Here is a 13,709-nt window from a genome sequence, read left to right as displayed (position 1 = left end):
CTAATTGACGCCTCTCTCGCCATACTCTCAACCTTGTTTTTCTGCTAAGTTGTTTCCTTGTTTTAATAATAATAATATTTATAACAGCTTGCCACCCTCGCTAATCCACCGCTGGACAAAGGCCTCCTGATGCTGTGTTGGTCATGGGGATTGCTTGGTCGTTAATTCACCGTGCTGGTCATCACGCGTTGCTATGACCGGGAGTCGGTGACCGTGATCCAGTGGCGAAAATTCCACATTCCCATGGCCGGTGACCGGTCTTGACAAAGGTACGTGGCATCTCATCTGGTGTCAGCGTTGGGCAGCGGCGGCCGCATTGCGCTCACTGCTGGCGCCTGATTGATGATGCCCGCTGTGCCCGTTGCGTGACCTTGGGTTGCGGCTCCGAGTCTCGGGGAAATGACGGCACTCAGGAATGGGAGTAATTTCATCTCAACGAAGTTGCCCTCATTAATTTAAGGGCTTTTTACCCTAAAATAATGCGCGACAAAATCACGAACTGGACGATTGCGGCGACCCCCAGAATGCCTTGCGACGGGGGGAAACCCGCAGTGGTTGAAGCTTCAACGTCATTAAGATCGTTGTGTATTTTCTTTTTTTAATTGAAAACATCTGCGCACTGCCATTCCCGCAATTGCGTCCAATCCTTAAACGAACCTACGTCTCTGTTGGTACGCAGGCCGCGTTGCCAGTAAAACATGTGACGACCATTTGTTTTAACCAACCACGATAATTTTTTCACGCGAGCTGCGTGACAAAAAAAAACAACGCACGCACGCCACGCGCGCAAGCAAACCCAAACGCGTAATAGAAACTAAAGCGAGCAAATTTATTTCGTCATCTATTTGCATTTTATCTTCCGTGTTCCGAGGCAGCGCCGTGATGCTGCGCTGCTGAGACACTTCGGTGCGCACGAAGCGCACGGAGCGCGTGGAGCATACGGAGCGCACAGAGCGCATGGAGCGCGTGGAGCATACGGAGCGCACAGAGCGCATGGAGCGCGTGGAGCATACGGAGCGCACAGAGCGGAGGGAGCACGTGGAGCGGACGGAGCAGACGGAGCGCACGGAGCGCACGGCGGCGCGCGGAGGCGACCCCTGAAACCCGCCGGCACAATGAGACCAAGGCTCGCCCGTTGGCATGTTCATCATCTGCACGCCGATAATAAAGCGAGCAACGGGGAAGAACCCATCCGAGGTGTTCCTCGCCGCGCACTTGGCCGGCTCTCTTTTCTCGGGGCGAACGACGTTCGCTCAGCCGCGCTGACAACGTTTGATGGAGCAGCCGGGCACGAGGCCGCACTTGAGAATAAACGGGGTCGGTGAGCGCTCGGTATGACTCAACGTCGTCCCCGCAGTCCGCAGCTCCCCCCACACCCAACCCCCGCCTGGGGCTTCCTCCTCCCTCCTCCTCCTCCTCCCCCTCCTCTCGATTCCTTCTCCCCAGGATTAGACTTCACCTCCACCTCGAGCCCTAGTCCCCGGGTCTGATGAGCAAGGGAAAGGTCACGGATCCTAAACGCAAAATCATTTCTCCTTTAAGGCCGAGCAATTAAGGTCCGCGGGCAGAGCGCGCGTGAGTCACGGACGTCCGCCGCTGTGGTGGCTGTAGTCGTCGCTGGTAGCGGCTGGCCGGCTGCCACCTACGAAATTCAGTTTCATGGATTTCCACCTAAAATCCCAGCCTTTTTAAAAACAATAATTTAAGCTCTCGCGAGAGAAAGTGGCTTACGGGGCGTTTTCTTTGACGTCGGTTGTTTTCGAATTCGTGTTCTGATCATGATAGGGTTGTCAGGGGTTCACGTGAATGCCTCTCTCAGCTCAGTGTCAGGTCCCGAAATGCGACTCGGAATTGGTAACTTTGAGCAAAAAAAAATGAACGAGAACATTTACGTTGATTGGCTCGGAGATTCGAACTGAGTCTTGAAATAATTTTCATGATGGAAATTTTATAGCCAATTTGTTACTGATAATTTATTCGCGGGGGAAATGAACCAATCGAGGAGCCAGCATTGTCGTTCATGACCAGGTGAGACTCCATTGAGACTTACAGTGCCTTGGAGCAAGAGAGCAAATTAAAAAATTACATCCAGAAACTAAAACGTACCAGGACATTTAATCAACATACCACGAGAAAACCTCCACACACCAATTACCTGCTTACCACATTCTGGCCAAGTTCAGTTGCCGAAGACGTATGTAAGTTCCTGAAGAAGCTCCCAGCAGTAAGTGGGGAAAAACGTCGGACATCGTGCCGAGAAACAACGCTGATGGCACAATGAGGGGTACAACAAAATTAAAATCTGACTATTTGTGTTTTGTAAGTTCTCTACTACGTAGTTTTAACACGAACACGACTCTAAATGTCAACAAAGTCGAGCGACCGTCACGTGTTCCCAGCCGTTGACCATGTGAAATCACAGCTGGGCGTTCCGATCACCTCGCCGCCGACGTGATTCCATGGAGGACAGTCAGGGGGAATGGCCGTGGGCTAGTGGCGTTATCTTTCATCGGGCGCCTATCCAAGAGCTAAAAAAAACACACGCACACACAGAGCGTATTTGTTGTTGTGGTGCCGAGATGTCTTTGATACGGAGCCAACCATGCACACGCGTGCTCGCGTTCGGCTATCTCGACGCTGGCCCTTAAGGGGTTAAAACAACCCCCCCCCCCCCGGCTTCTATTATGTACAGGCGTTTGGGAACGCGGAGGTGGCTGGAGGTGGGCTCAGATTGTATGTTACAGTTTTTGATAATAAAATGTCAATAGCACGCTGAACAGATTGTCAGCCGTGCCGCGGCCGGTCATGTCACGGTGCCCCGCGTGTGGAAACTGCGCGGATTGTGACGCACAGAATTTAAATTCGTGGTGGTTTTTCCCTCTCTCTGCGGCAGCGTCGACTCCTGGTCGCCTCGTGCCGGCCAGACGCGGGTGAGTTCGGGCTGCGGGGGGTGAGGGCGAATCGCAGACGTCCCTCGTCTCGTCCCCTGCCGTTCATTCGTTCCTTTCGTCGAACATCGAACAAAGGCGGTGGTCACCGCATCGCGCACTGTCGGATGCGCTTCTGCGGCCGTCTGGAAGGCTCTTCCTTCCGATATTAGCAAGCCACTGGAGCTATGCACTTTTAAATGATCTCGATTAAAAACTCATTTCTTTCTAACTGCTTTCTGTATTCATTTTGTTGTCCTTCCCCCGCACCTCCGATTAGTACGGTGCGACAAAAAGATGTTCAACAAACATGCATCAACTCGCTGCGCTTGGTAGCTCGGTTTAGCGACTGCCGGCTGCCTGGATTTCAAACCCAGGTACTCAGCTCGATGCTTTGACCTCTGGAGCCACCTACCCACCCTCCGTAGCATTCGTTTTAAAATCAGGCGACTGCAACTCAAGCCTTGGCGTGGCGGCGTCTCGCTGGGCACGGCGGCGCTCTCGCAAGCGAACGGCGCTGCGTCCGTCCCGTTGTGTTCAGCCCCCCCCCCCCCCCGCCTCGCGGAGCTCGGCCTCAGTGTGACAGACTGTGTTCTCCTATAACGCCGCGTGTTTTCATGACGCCAGTTGGGGGACACATTTTTTATAACGCGGACGCCAATTGGACAGAACGCGATCGAGAGAACGGAACTACGTCGCAGCGCGAGTTGGAATCACCAGTCGCACGGCTGCCTCGGCGGAGCATCGTCGCGCGAGGCATTGGGTTGCTTCTGGATGCTTCGAGACGCTACCCACGAGGTCCCTAGTCTGTTGTTCAGCCCGCGTATGCGTCTCACGTATCATCAGAACGAGTGCGTTGAAAGGCTCTCTGTGATTCTATGACCGACCAGAAATCCACACCTCGCGAAAGGACCACGCCAGTCGAATCGGGCGTCAGGTGGCCGCAGTTTGAATGCCAAATCAAGGGAAGGGCGGCATAATGGTTTACATCCCTTGCGTTAGTCCACTGCTGGATGTATGAATGTTGAACTTCTTTCGCACCGTACGTAGTCAGCCGTGCCAATCGGATGAGGATCTCTCCAAGCGAGTTTCAAGATTTGTGAAAGGGCCTAAATTGTTTTGAGATGATAATAATTTAATAGGAATGGACTCGCGAAAATGTGCTTGGAGCACAGGGGCTCGCACACCGCAGCCTTGAACCCGGCGACCTGAGTTCGACTCCCATACGAGGCGAACATCGGGAGAGAGTGACGTCTGAAACGGTTCCTCACCAACTCGCACTGACCATCGTGGCGAAGTATAGTCAAACGAACCCCATGACTAACAACAGCATGGGGAGGCCTTCATCCAGCAGTGGATTTGGAAAATGAGCTGTCATTAATTCTCATTATTATTACATATTAATACGCATATGGCATAGACTGCAGTATTCATTTTTGTATTAATTGCATTCATCAAAAACACCGAAACGGTTCTGTATTATGACTGAGTGTGCTATAGGAGACCATACAATAATTACAGAACACATTCAGAAATCGGCAATGTGGAATTGTCACTCCTAAAAGAATCACCTCCCTCGCCTGGCAACCCGAGGAGGGTGTGGGTTCGATCCTGGAACCTGTCGATGCCTTTTGTCTATTTGGAGTCCGAAACGTCTCCCCCCATGATAATAGTCGCGTGAATATATCCCCGGGTTCATCCGGTTTTGCCCCCCCCCCTCCCTCCATATTTGTAAACGACGCGCCTTTAGGCAATTTTTTTTTCACATCTCATAAATTCCCACATGTGATGATGATGATGACGACAACCTATCATGTGTGGCCGCGTTACCTCTGAAAAAGAGTTACCCCCCCAGCCTCACGTCTTCTTCCCCTAGCGCTCACGCAGCCCCCCCCCCTACCCTACCCCCCCTCTCTCTCCCCCCTTGCCTCCCCCTTTCTTACCTATATAACCTCTTGCCACGGCAGCTCTCTCGCCTACTTCAGTATTTTCTCGCCGTGGTTGTTCCACCCGATGAAGATTGCTTGTGATGCGATCGAAACGTCGTGATTTGTTTTATTTTATTTCTACCTACGTGACTTTACTGAAAGAACCAACGAGTAAGTAACATAGTTATAGCTTCTAGATAGAGCTTTTGGATGGGTGACGACCGGCACGCACAAACAGGTTGGCATACGGCCACTTGCTGGCCAATATAATGGGCAGCAGATGCGCAGTGCAGCACATTCCATTGATGCTGCCCCATCTGTGCTTCCTGCCTGCACAAATCTGCACTGACCAGCGCGGTGAAGTATGGTCCAATGACCCCTGCGTCCCATACAGCGTGGGGAGGCTCTCATCCAGCAGTGGATTGACAAAAACCGGCTGCACGCGTACACTCGGAGGTGCGCATCCATGCTGTCGCTGCAATCGTATGTACTTTGTACGTTGGACTTTTTTCGCACCGTACGTAACCGTGCTAAGCGGAGGTGCCTTCACGGTCATTGGAGCTTGCGCTGAGCTGCTGCCGCTGCTGCTGCTGCCACTGCTGCTGCTGCCGCTGCTGCTGCCGCCGCTGCTGCTGCCGCTGCTGCTGCCGCTGCTACTGCTGCTGCCGCTGCTGCCGCTGCTGCTGCTGCCGCTGCTGCCGCTGCTGCTGCTGCTGCTGCCCGTGTGTCGTGACATCGCTATCGATAGCGCAGGCGGTGCAACTACACCGGGACCCACGGTTTCCGGAGGGGGGGGGGGCCCTCCCGGGGGGGCCCTCCCAATGTCATCATTCCGTGCACCAGGGACCATGTCATGGCACCGCTGCACCCATTGTGTCGAATCCTTGGGCAGAGTCCTCGTCTTTGTTAAATCCTTTATATTAAGTTCACTTGCTTGCTTGCTTGCGCGCTTACGACCGTGCAAATCTTTCGGTCGTTTTTTAACCCACTTCCCGTGATCCAATCGAGCTGACATTTTGCACACAGACTCGTTATGCGTGACAATTTATTTTCGTGAAAATTTTTGTTCCAAAATTTTCCACTTTTTAGGAAAAAAAATGTTCATATTTAATTTAAAATACTAATGTGATAAAAATGAAACTCTTACGCAAGAAAAACAGAAATGAATAATAAAATAAAACCGATGCCACGCATATAAAGGATTTATAGTGAAAAACTTTGTTTTTACGGGTTCATTTTTTAACCCCCCCCCCCCCCCGCCCGCCTCCTCCCCACCCCGTCGATTTTGCTGAGCTTGAACTCCGCTCCAGAGGCGTGAGTCCGGCACGGGTTTTTCAGGTTGCTTGTACCACGGATTTGGTGGATGCAAGCGAACGAGCATTGGCCGCGTGAAACGTATTCATTGTGGGAGCCTGTGTTTTGAGAGCTCTGGGCAAAAATCACCCACGCGCCTCCCACACAATGCGCATTCTCCTTTAAACGCACGTGGAATGTATCTCTATAGAAGTAACACGTAGACGCGTGCGTGTGTGTGCAATCCTATTTGTGTACATCCAGTGTATATTGACACAATATTTGTACATTCATCGTGTCAGCCTGCTGCTGTGTGAAGGCCTCCTTACATCGTGCAGGTCATGGGGGTTATTTGTCCACGCCGGTCGGTGCGGATTTGTGAAAATAATCTCATAGCTCTGTGGGCTTTACCTGGTAAGATAACACGTGGTTTAGTTTTATTAGATTTTTGTGTTTACGTGATTTGTTTACCTTTCCTATACGCCGCACTCCTCCTGTGGTATTGTGTTTGTTGTTGAAACGTCTTCACCCCGTGCCCCAACTGGACATCTGTGAAAAAAAGAGCTTCATAGCTCATGGGATTTCTCCTGCAGCCCAAAAATATTCTGACTCTGATAGACGTGGAAGCGTTCAAGCGCAGTAGCAACTGCGGATTTTGACTGCACTGCCCTCTGCTGCCCACAACGTAGTCCCGCAGCAACCTACAGCACCTGTTTTGCGTTCGACCATCTGCACGCGATGCGGGCTCAAGCCCGGCTAGCTGCCGATCAGACACATTTCGGGTAACCGTGGGTTGCAAGTGTGGACCCACATTCGTCGCGGCTCAGCAGGACGCTGCTGAGAGTCCCGGCAACTCGGGCCTCATGCCCGGCCGCACACGCGGCGTACAGATCTGACCCCGGGTCTGGCCCCCCATTGCTCGGTCAACTCGGCCTAAACTGATTTCTTGGTGCCATCAAGAATCAAAAGCAAAGGGGGAGCGAAAGGTAGCCAGGAATGGTCGCGACCTCACCGACTCCACGCGCGCGCCCATGTTGACCTTAATAGGTGCTCGCTAACAAGCGCTTGGCCCATGCCGTCCATGGGGACAACCAGGGGCTGTCCCTTTATGCGTGTATTCGGAGAGGGGTGGGGCGGAGGCCTTTTGAGCCGGTGGTCGTCTGGTTGAGGCTGAGAGCAATCTTAATTTGGAGCTTTCGTGACTGCAGGAATTACTCTTTGGTTCTTTCGATAAAGTCACGTATAAACATAAATTAATAAATTAAATACTAGCATACGACGTTTCGATTGCAACACAAGCAATCATCATCAGGTATAAATGAAATAGAAAACACAAATCTAGTATACTTAGAAATGGAATGTAATACAACAGAGAGTCGGATAACATAACAGTCAACAGTTAATGTATTATTTTATCTTTATACGTGACTTTACCGAAAGAACAAGAACTAAAGAATGAGGCTAAGAGCGTTGACACATGCGATGCACATCTCTGTGTGTTGGTAAATCTATAACTGCTGGGGAGATGGAGGCGGCAGGGATGAATGAAACCAGCAAAGCGGAAGCTCATTCGAAGAGAAGAGTCCGAGGCAGACAATTATTCTGAAGGGCACGGAAGTCACTAATCGGCTGCTGGATGAAGGCCTCTCCACACCGTGTTGGTCGGTCATGGGAGTTGTTCGACCATACTTCACCGCCCTGGTCAATGCGTCTTGGTGAAGGGAGGGGCTCAGGAATGGTTCGGATATCTATCACCACCGATGTTGCTAACCGAGGCCCGGAATTGAACTCGGGTCGCCAGATTCACAGCGGAGTGTATTAAACCTATGCGCCACCGCTCACCCCTTGTATGTGTGTATGTTGAAATTCGGTCGCACCGTACCGACCGTGCTAATCGGATGTGCGGAGGAAGGACAACAAACTAAACACAACAGCAAGCAGTTCTAAAGAAATTAGTTTTAGATCTAGATTTAAAAGTGCAAAGCTCCAGTCGGAAGCTAATGTCGGAAGGAAGAGCGTTCCAGACGGCCGCAAAAGCGCGTACACTACGTACACGACTACAGGTTATCGCTGCGCCAACGATGTAATTGATGAGTACGTTTTTGGACAACCGTCGTGATCTGTACTCCTGTGGATTTCCATAGAGATTCATATTCTTTTTGAGGTTAGATCACGAAAATATAAATGTGTCGTCAAACCCGCCACCACCAAACGTAGCCAATGAGTAAGGTTTGTCGCGTTCGTTCTTTGCTGAAATCGCCACATTTGTGCCCAGGCTGCGTTATTCGCTCGCCTGCTTGTTAATACAGTATACACATAAATGTGCATCATTGCCGAGCCAGTGGCTTCATAAATTAAAAATTGGTAAATGAACCGCCTCTAATGCGTTAATCCAACCCTGCGCGCGTCACTCAGGGGCCTCTCTTAACCACGAGGCCGTGAGGTTCAGATTTCTTTTTTTCCTCAATCATCCGTCCAGTCATCAACTTTATTTATTCTCCACGTGCGCCGTTACCGAGACCCGCGCATCCCTTGCGAGAGGCATCGGGGCTGAACGCACGCAAATCTGTCCGTGCAAATGACGCGATAATCACTGACGGCGCAAAACAAGAATGTACGTATGTGGAACTTCTTTCGCACCGTACGTAGCCAACTGTGCTAATCAGAGGTGTGGTTGCAAGCACCGCAAACTAAACGCGAAAATCAGTTCTGAAGAAATTCGTTTTCAACCGAGATACATCCGGTGGAGAAATGCATGCAGTGGCTTGCTAACATCGGAAGGAAGAGCGTTCCAGACGGCCGCAGAGGCGCATCCGAGAGCGCGCGACGCTTCGCGACCCCGACGACGGGAACACTCACAGCGCAACGCGGAACGCGCTTGCTGAGCGGTGCGGTGATACGGTGGGCGGAGCGAGACAATAAGGCGGCGACTCACCCTCGGTAATCATTAGTCCCGCCATCTCGCTGTGTGTGTGTGTGTTGCGTGTGTGTTGTAGTGCAGCGTATCTCGCCAAACTTTATCGTCAAGTTATTTACGGGGAGATTGTTTTCGGTGAACGCGTTTTTTTTTGCTGAACGCTGCACTTTTCAGGAAGGCAACGAGGACTTGCCGCGTTAATCGCACCTCCGATTAGGACGGTTGGCTACGTACGGTGCGAAAGAAGTTCAAGGTGCATACATAATGCGTTACAAAATATGTAAAAACAGCGTTTGATTTTTTTTGTTGAATAGCTACTGCACTTAAAAGCCCTCTGCTGATCGACTGCTGGACGAAGGCCTCCCCCATGCCGTGCCAGTCATGGAGGTTGTTTGACCATACTTCACCACGCTGGTCAGTGCTGGATGGTGGCCCGGGATCGGTGTGGATATCCCTCGCCACTGACGTCTTACTGAGACTGGCGAAAGTAATTACGGAGTAAATTACCAACGTGTCCCGAAGTCAATCCTCGTTGCATTTTCACCGCGATTTTCTCCACCAATTTGTTGCCTGAACATTAATTCGTGTTGCTTTCATCGCATTTTGTCACGATTATTATGCAGATGTATGTTTGTTTTTTTACGGGATAGTCTCTGGACTCTCGTTCAAGGGGGCTCCTACATCTGGGATGTTTGCGGGAGGAAACCAAAGTGCCCAGTGAAAACCCCACCATGCATACACGGCCATAATACCCAACACAGACATGTGACGTGAACCCGCTTGCTGTACTGCCAGCTCCCGTCTACCTCAAATGCTAGGGCGTTTGAGGGTTGTACAACAGATCTCTGCGAGATTCACCCTTGCCTCCAAGGCGCCGACACACCACGCCCGGGTATATTCACTCGCGTCGATTAACCGCTCGTTCAACAACAACAACAAAACAACCAACCACCTGGCATTTAGAGAAGAACTCCATCATCGTTCTGCGTCGGAGAGTTGAGAGCGCACACGTGGGGCACCCTCCGCTCAGATCGGCAAAACCTGCGGCCCCACTTGCAACCGCCCACGGTGAGATGAAATGCGACCGCAACGCGTCACGGCGCGATGTACCGATACCCAACGACTGACGGGGGCATGACGGCGACCCCCACCCCCAAGCCCCCCCCCCCGTCTCCAACGCGTCCAACGTTCGCGTGGGACACCTGAATAAATTTGAATTCATACCGCTGAGGGCTTACGCCCCGCTCTACGATGCAGATGTTCGGTGCGTGTCAATGACCGCCGCCGCAGACCGCGATCGCTACAAGACGTGTCGCCGTGCCGCGACACGTCCCTGGGGGCCTGAGGAACCCCTCGATGATAGAAGATGGCATTTAATAGAGCGTGGCATTTGAGGCGGGCTCCCTCGCCCCGTAATAAAGGCTGCTACGGCACGTGCACGGCGGGTATATTCGCGAGACGAGGATTAATAAGGCGTCGGGGATTTCGTTTTTTTTAGGTATTGCTCTGCCGACCCTCTCGTGTGCCCGATGACACCGCCAGTAACAGCCTCCGTCCGTTCACCCCCCCCCCCCCCGTCAGCTGCTCGCCGCATCAGCTGCCCACCCCCTCAGCTGCCCGCCCCCTCAGCTGCCCACCCCCTCAGCTGCCCACCCCCTCAGCTGCCCACCCCCTCAGCTGCCCACCCCATTAGCTGCCTGTCTCATCAGCTGCCCGCCCCCTCAGCTGCCCACCCCCTCAGCTGCCCACCCCATTAGCTGCCTGTCTCATCAGCTGCCCGCCCCCTCAGCTGCCCACCCCGTCAGCTGTTCGCCGCATCAGCTGCTCGCCCCATCAGCTGCCCACCCCGTCAGCTGCGTGTCTCATCAGCTGCCCACCCCGTTACCTGCCCACCCAATCAACTGCCTGTCTCATCAGCTACCCACCCCGTCAGCTGCCTGTCTTATCAGCTGCCCGCCCCGTCAGCTGCCCGCCCCGTCAGCTGCCCACCCCGTCAACTGCCCACCCCGTCCGACCGACGACAATTCAAGCGAGCGCGTTGCCAGACGTGCGCCGCCGATTTCACCCCGAAATAAATGACCTTTTTGCTTCCGAAGCGGTGAGCGCCAGACGAACGAACGAGTTAGTGAGTGAGTGCAAAATTCATCGGGAGCAGCAGCCAGCGCCCCGTCTCCCTCTAAGCTGGACCTCGCGTCTCTCCGCGGCGCCGTCTGTCGCCCGCCGCCTTCAGTGCCATTCCACGTTCCCTCTGTGCAAGCGCGGACTGTGACAACCCTGAAGGGGGGGGGGTGGGTGGGTGGGGGTTAATGGGCGCGAATGCAGCGACCCCCCCCCCCCCCCCCCACGAAGAAAAAATAAATGGACGAGCTGCGTCAGGTTGCAAATATTTGTTGTTATTGACATTGATCGCAACGTTTGATGTTATTCTTTCCGAAGATGCGAGGGCTTGACTCCAGCGTGTGCCTCGTTGGCATATGTCTCATCTGCATGAGCGCCGGGTACCCCCCCCCCCTCTCTCTCTTTTCCCTGGGCTGGCCTGGATTAGTAACCGGGTCGCTCCGTCTCCACGGATTTGTAATCGGGTCCCTGGCCGTCGCAATCTCTCCAACGCCACCGCGGCTCCAGCACGAGCAGCTCCCGCGCAGTTTATTAAGTGGGACGGTGATGTCACCGCCCCTGCGACTACCTGCACGGAGCGAACGTGGCATTAATGAATAAATATAGTTCTTCGTTTCCGCCAATTTTATCCCGATTGTGATGGTGGTGTCGTGTCATGGAGATGAAAATTCCAATTGTATTTCTCGCAGAGCGACCCTTTCGGTTTAGAGAATGGCATCGAGAAGCAGACATGACAGAGCTACCACTGAGATCATTTCAAGAGACCTCTGGTCCACTCTCCCACCTGCTCTGCCACTGAGAGAAATGTTGGTCAGGTGACAGTCAACCGATCCTAGACCTGAGATCACAAAGCCGAGATTCCGGTTGAATCACAGGCACCTGCCCGGATTCAAAACCCAGACCGTCAGAAGAGCCGGCTCAGTGCTCTGACCCTGGGGGGCAGCGCAAACCACGTGCGTCTATTTAATGTTCAACAGGCAACTTGAACAACCAACCGGACTTCACTGGGTCTCACGACAAAGTGTGGGCTCCTGATCAAATGCCACAGAATAGTCAGTGGCATTTGGACAAGTGCCACCCTGCCACCCCAAGTAGCACGATGCTTGCTTGCCTGGAGCTCCAACATCACCCACATCCAAGCCCGGTCACCTCCACGTAAAGGTCAGGGTTCGTATGGTCCCCCCTCCTTTTCTTTTCTTTCACTCAGGTCAATCACCAGGCCTCGGTGTGGCGGGGCTGGGTAATGAAAAGGCCAAGAAGGTCGGGAGTAGCCGGGCAGCTCATGGAATCGAGAGGCGAATTAACCGGTGCCGGGTTCGAACGGGGCTCCGTCAATTGCGTTCTACTCGGCCGAGGAGGGGGCCGGGTTCCATTTCACGGCCAGGATGGCGAGATGTTTACTACATCGCCTGATGTGCAGGAGGTCGTGAGTTCGATCGCGACCCCTGACGCAAATATACTTGGAGTTTGCGTGTTTCTCTTTCTCTCTCCCCGTGGTCGTGTGGATTTCTCTCCAGGTCCTCCGGTTTTTTTCCCCTCCACATTACGAATCAACGTCACGCGTTTAGATTATATTTGATGCTCTAAATGTCCACGTAATAGGCCACTTCGTTGAGCTATCATTTGTGATGGCCAGGTCGCTTCTGAATAAAAACAGCTACGTAGCTCAGTGGGGCCTTAGCTGGTAAAATAAAATAAATAATAATTTAGAAAAGCAAAGCGATCCTGGTCGTGGGGTGAGACGTGACCTGGTCGAGCGAGTGGAATAAGGACGCGAGCGTGCGGCCGCTCATTGGTATTCCGCTGCAGGTGAGGAGGCGGGTGGAATGCGGCACGCCTGGGCTCACGCTGCCAAAAGTCAAAAGCGTCTCCCAGTCCGGGCGGGATCGGAGCGCCGCCTCTGCTGTCTGCCGTTTGTCGGCGGCGCGGAGCCGGCGATGGAAATTCCACATTCTCTATGAAAATTGTGTAACTGCAATAGCCTGCTGCAACGACGACGACGATGATTATGATTTATTGCAGAACGCGAGAGTATCGTGGGATAGAGGTGACGGAGGGAACCGGGGGACAGTGGCCACGCGAGGAAAGGCTGAAGGTGAAACGGGCTCGAGGTGACAGCTGCAATAGAGTAGCGAGAAGATTTCGGAATCACTGAAGTTCAGTACCGAGCTCCAGACTAAGAGGGCGATCGCGTGGGTGACACTCTTCACTGGATGACCAAGGGCGGCCACGTGAGCTGAGTCGACCACCGCCACTTGGATTTGAAATCGCAACCTTCTATAAACTATGAGAATAGGTTTTCTCGGTTTTTTTCTGGCAACAAATCAGGTGTTAAGATGTTAAAACACCTAATTGAAACCTTTGACAAGGAATCATGTGTGCATTAACCACAATACTTGTGGTCAGAATGCAAACAAAAAACATCCTCTGATAATATATGCATTGTCTTTTAAACTGATTGTTCCCACACCAGAGACAACTTTGTTTTGAGCCTCGTCTCAAACGGCGTTAGACCAGAGGACGCCA

General features: G+C 52.7%; 1 protein-coding gene across 4 annotated transcripts in view; it reads right to left on the bottom strand.

Annotated features, from left to right (window-relative positions):
* TMEM266 (transmembrane protein 266) overlaps positions 1 to 13,709 on the bottom strand; it is a 249,996-nt gene that overhangs the window by 223,318 nt on the left and 12,969 nt on the right. Inside the window, exon 1 of one of the 4 annotated variants that reach the window (XM_061558548.1) lies at positions 6,620 to 6,716. The exons of the other annotated variants lie outside the window; for them this stretch is intronic. The gene's annotated coding sequence lies outside the window, so the exon portion shown is untranslated. Of the gene's footprint in view, positions 1 to 6,619; positions 6,717 to 13,709 lie in introns of those variants that run through there. 4 annotated transcript variants of the gene reach the window in all.

This window comes from Lethenteron reissneri, chromosome 24, assembly GCF_015708825.2.
Source record: "Lethenteron reissneri isolate LAM-NWPU_2019-01 chromosome 24, ASM1570882v1, whole genome shotgun sequence".
In the NCBI taxonomy this organism is placed as follows: domain Eukaryota; kingdom Metazoa; phylum Chordata; class Hyperoartia; order Petromyzontiformes; family Petromyzontidae; genus Lethenteron; species Lethenteron reissneri.
The sequence above is the reverse complement of the archived record's forward strand: the minus strand, read 5'-3'. Positions and strand labels throughout refer to the sequence as shown.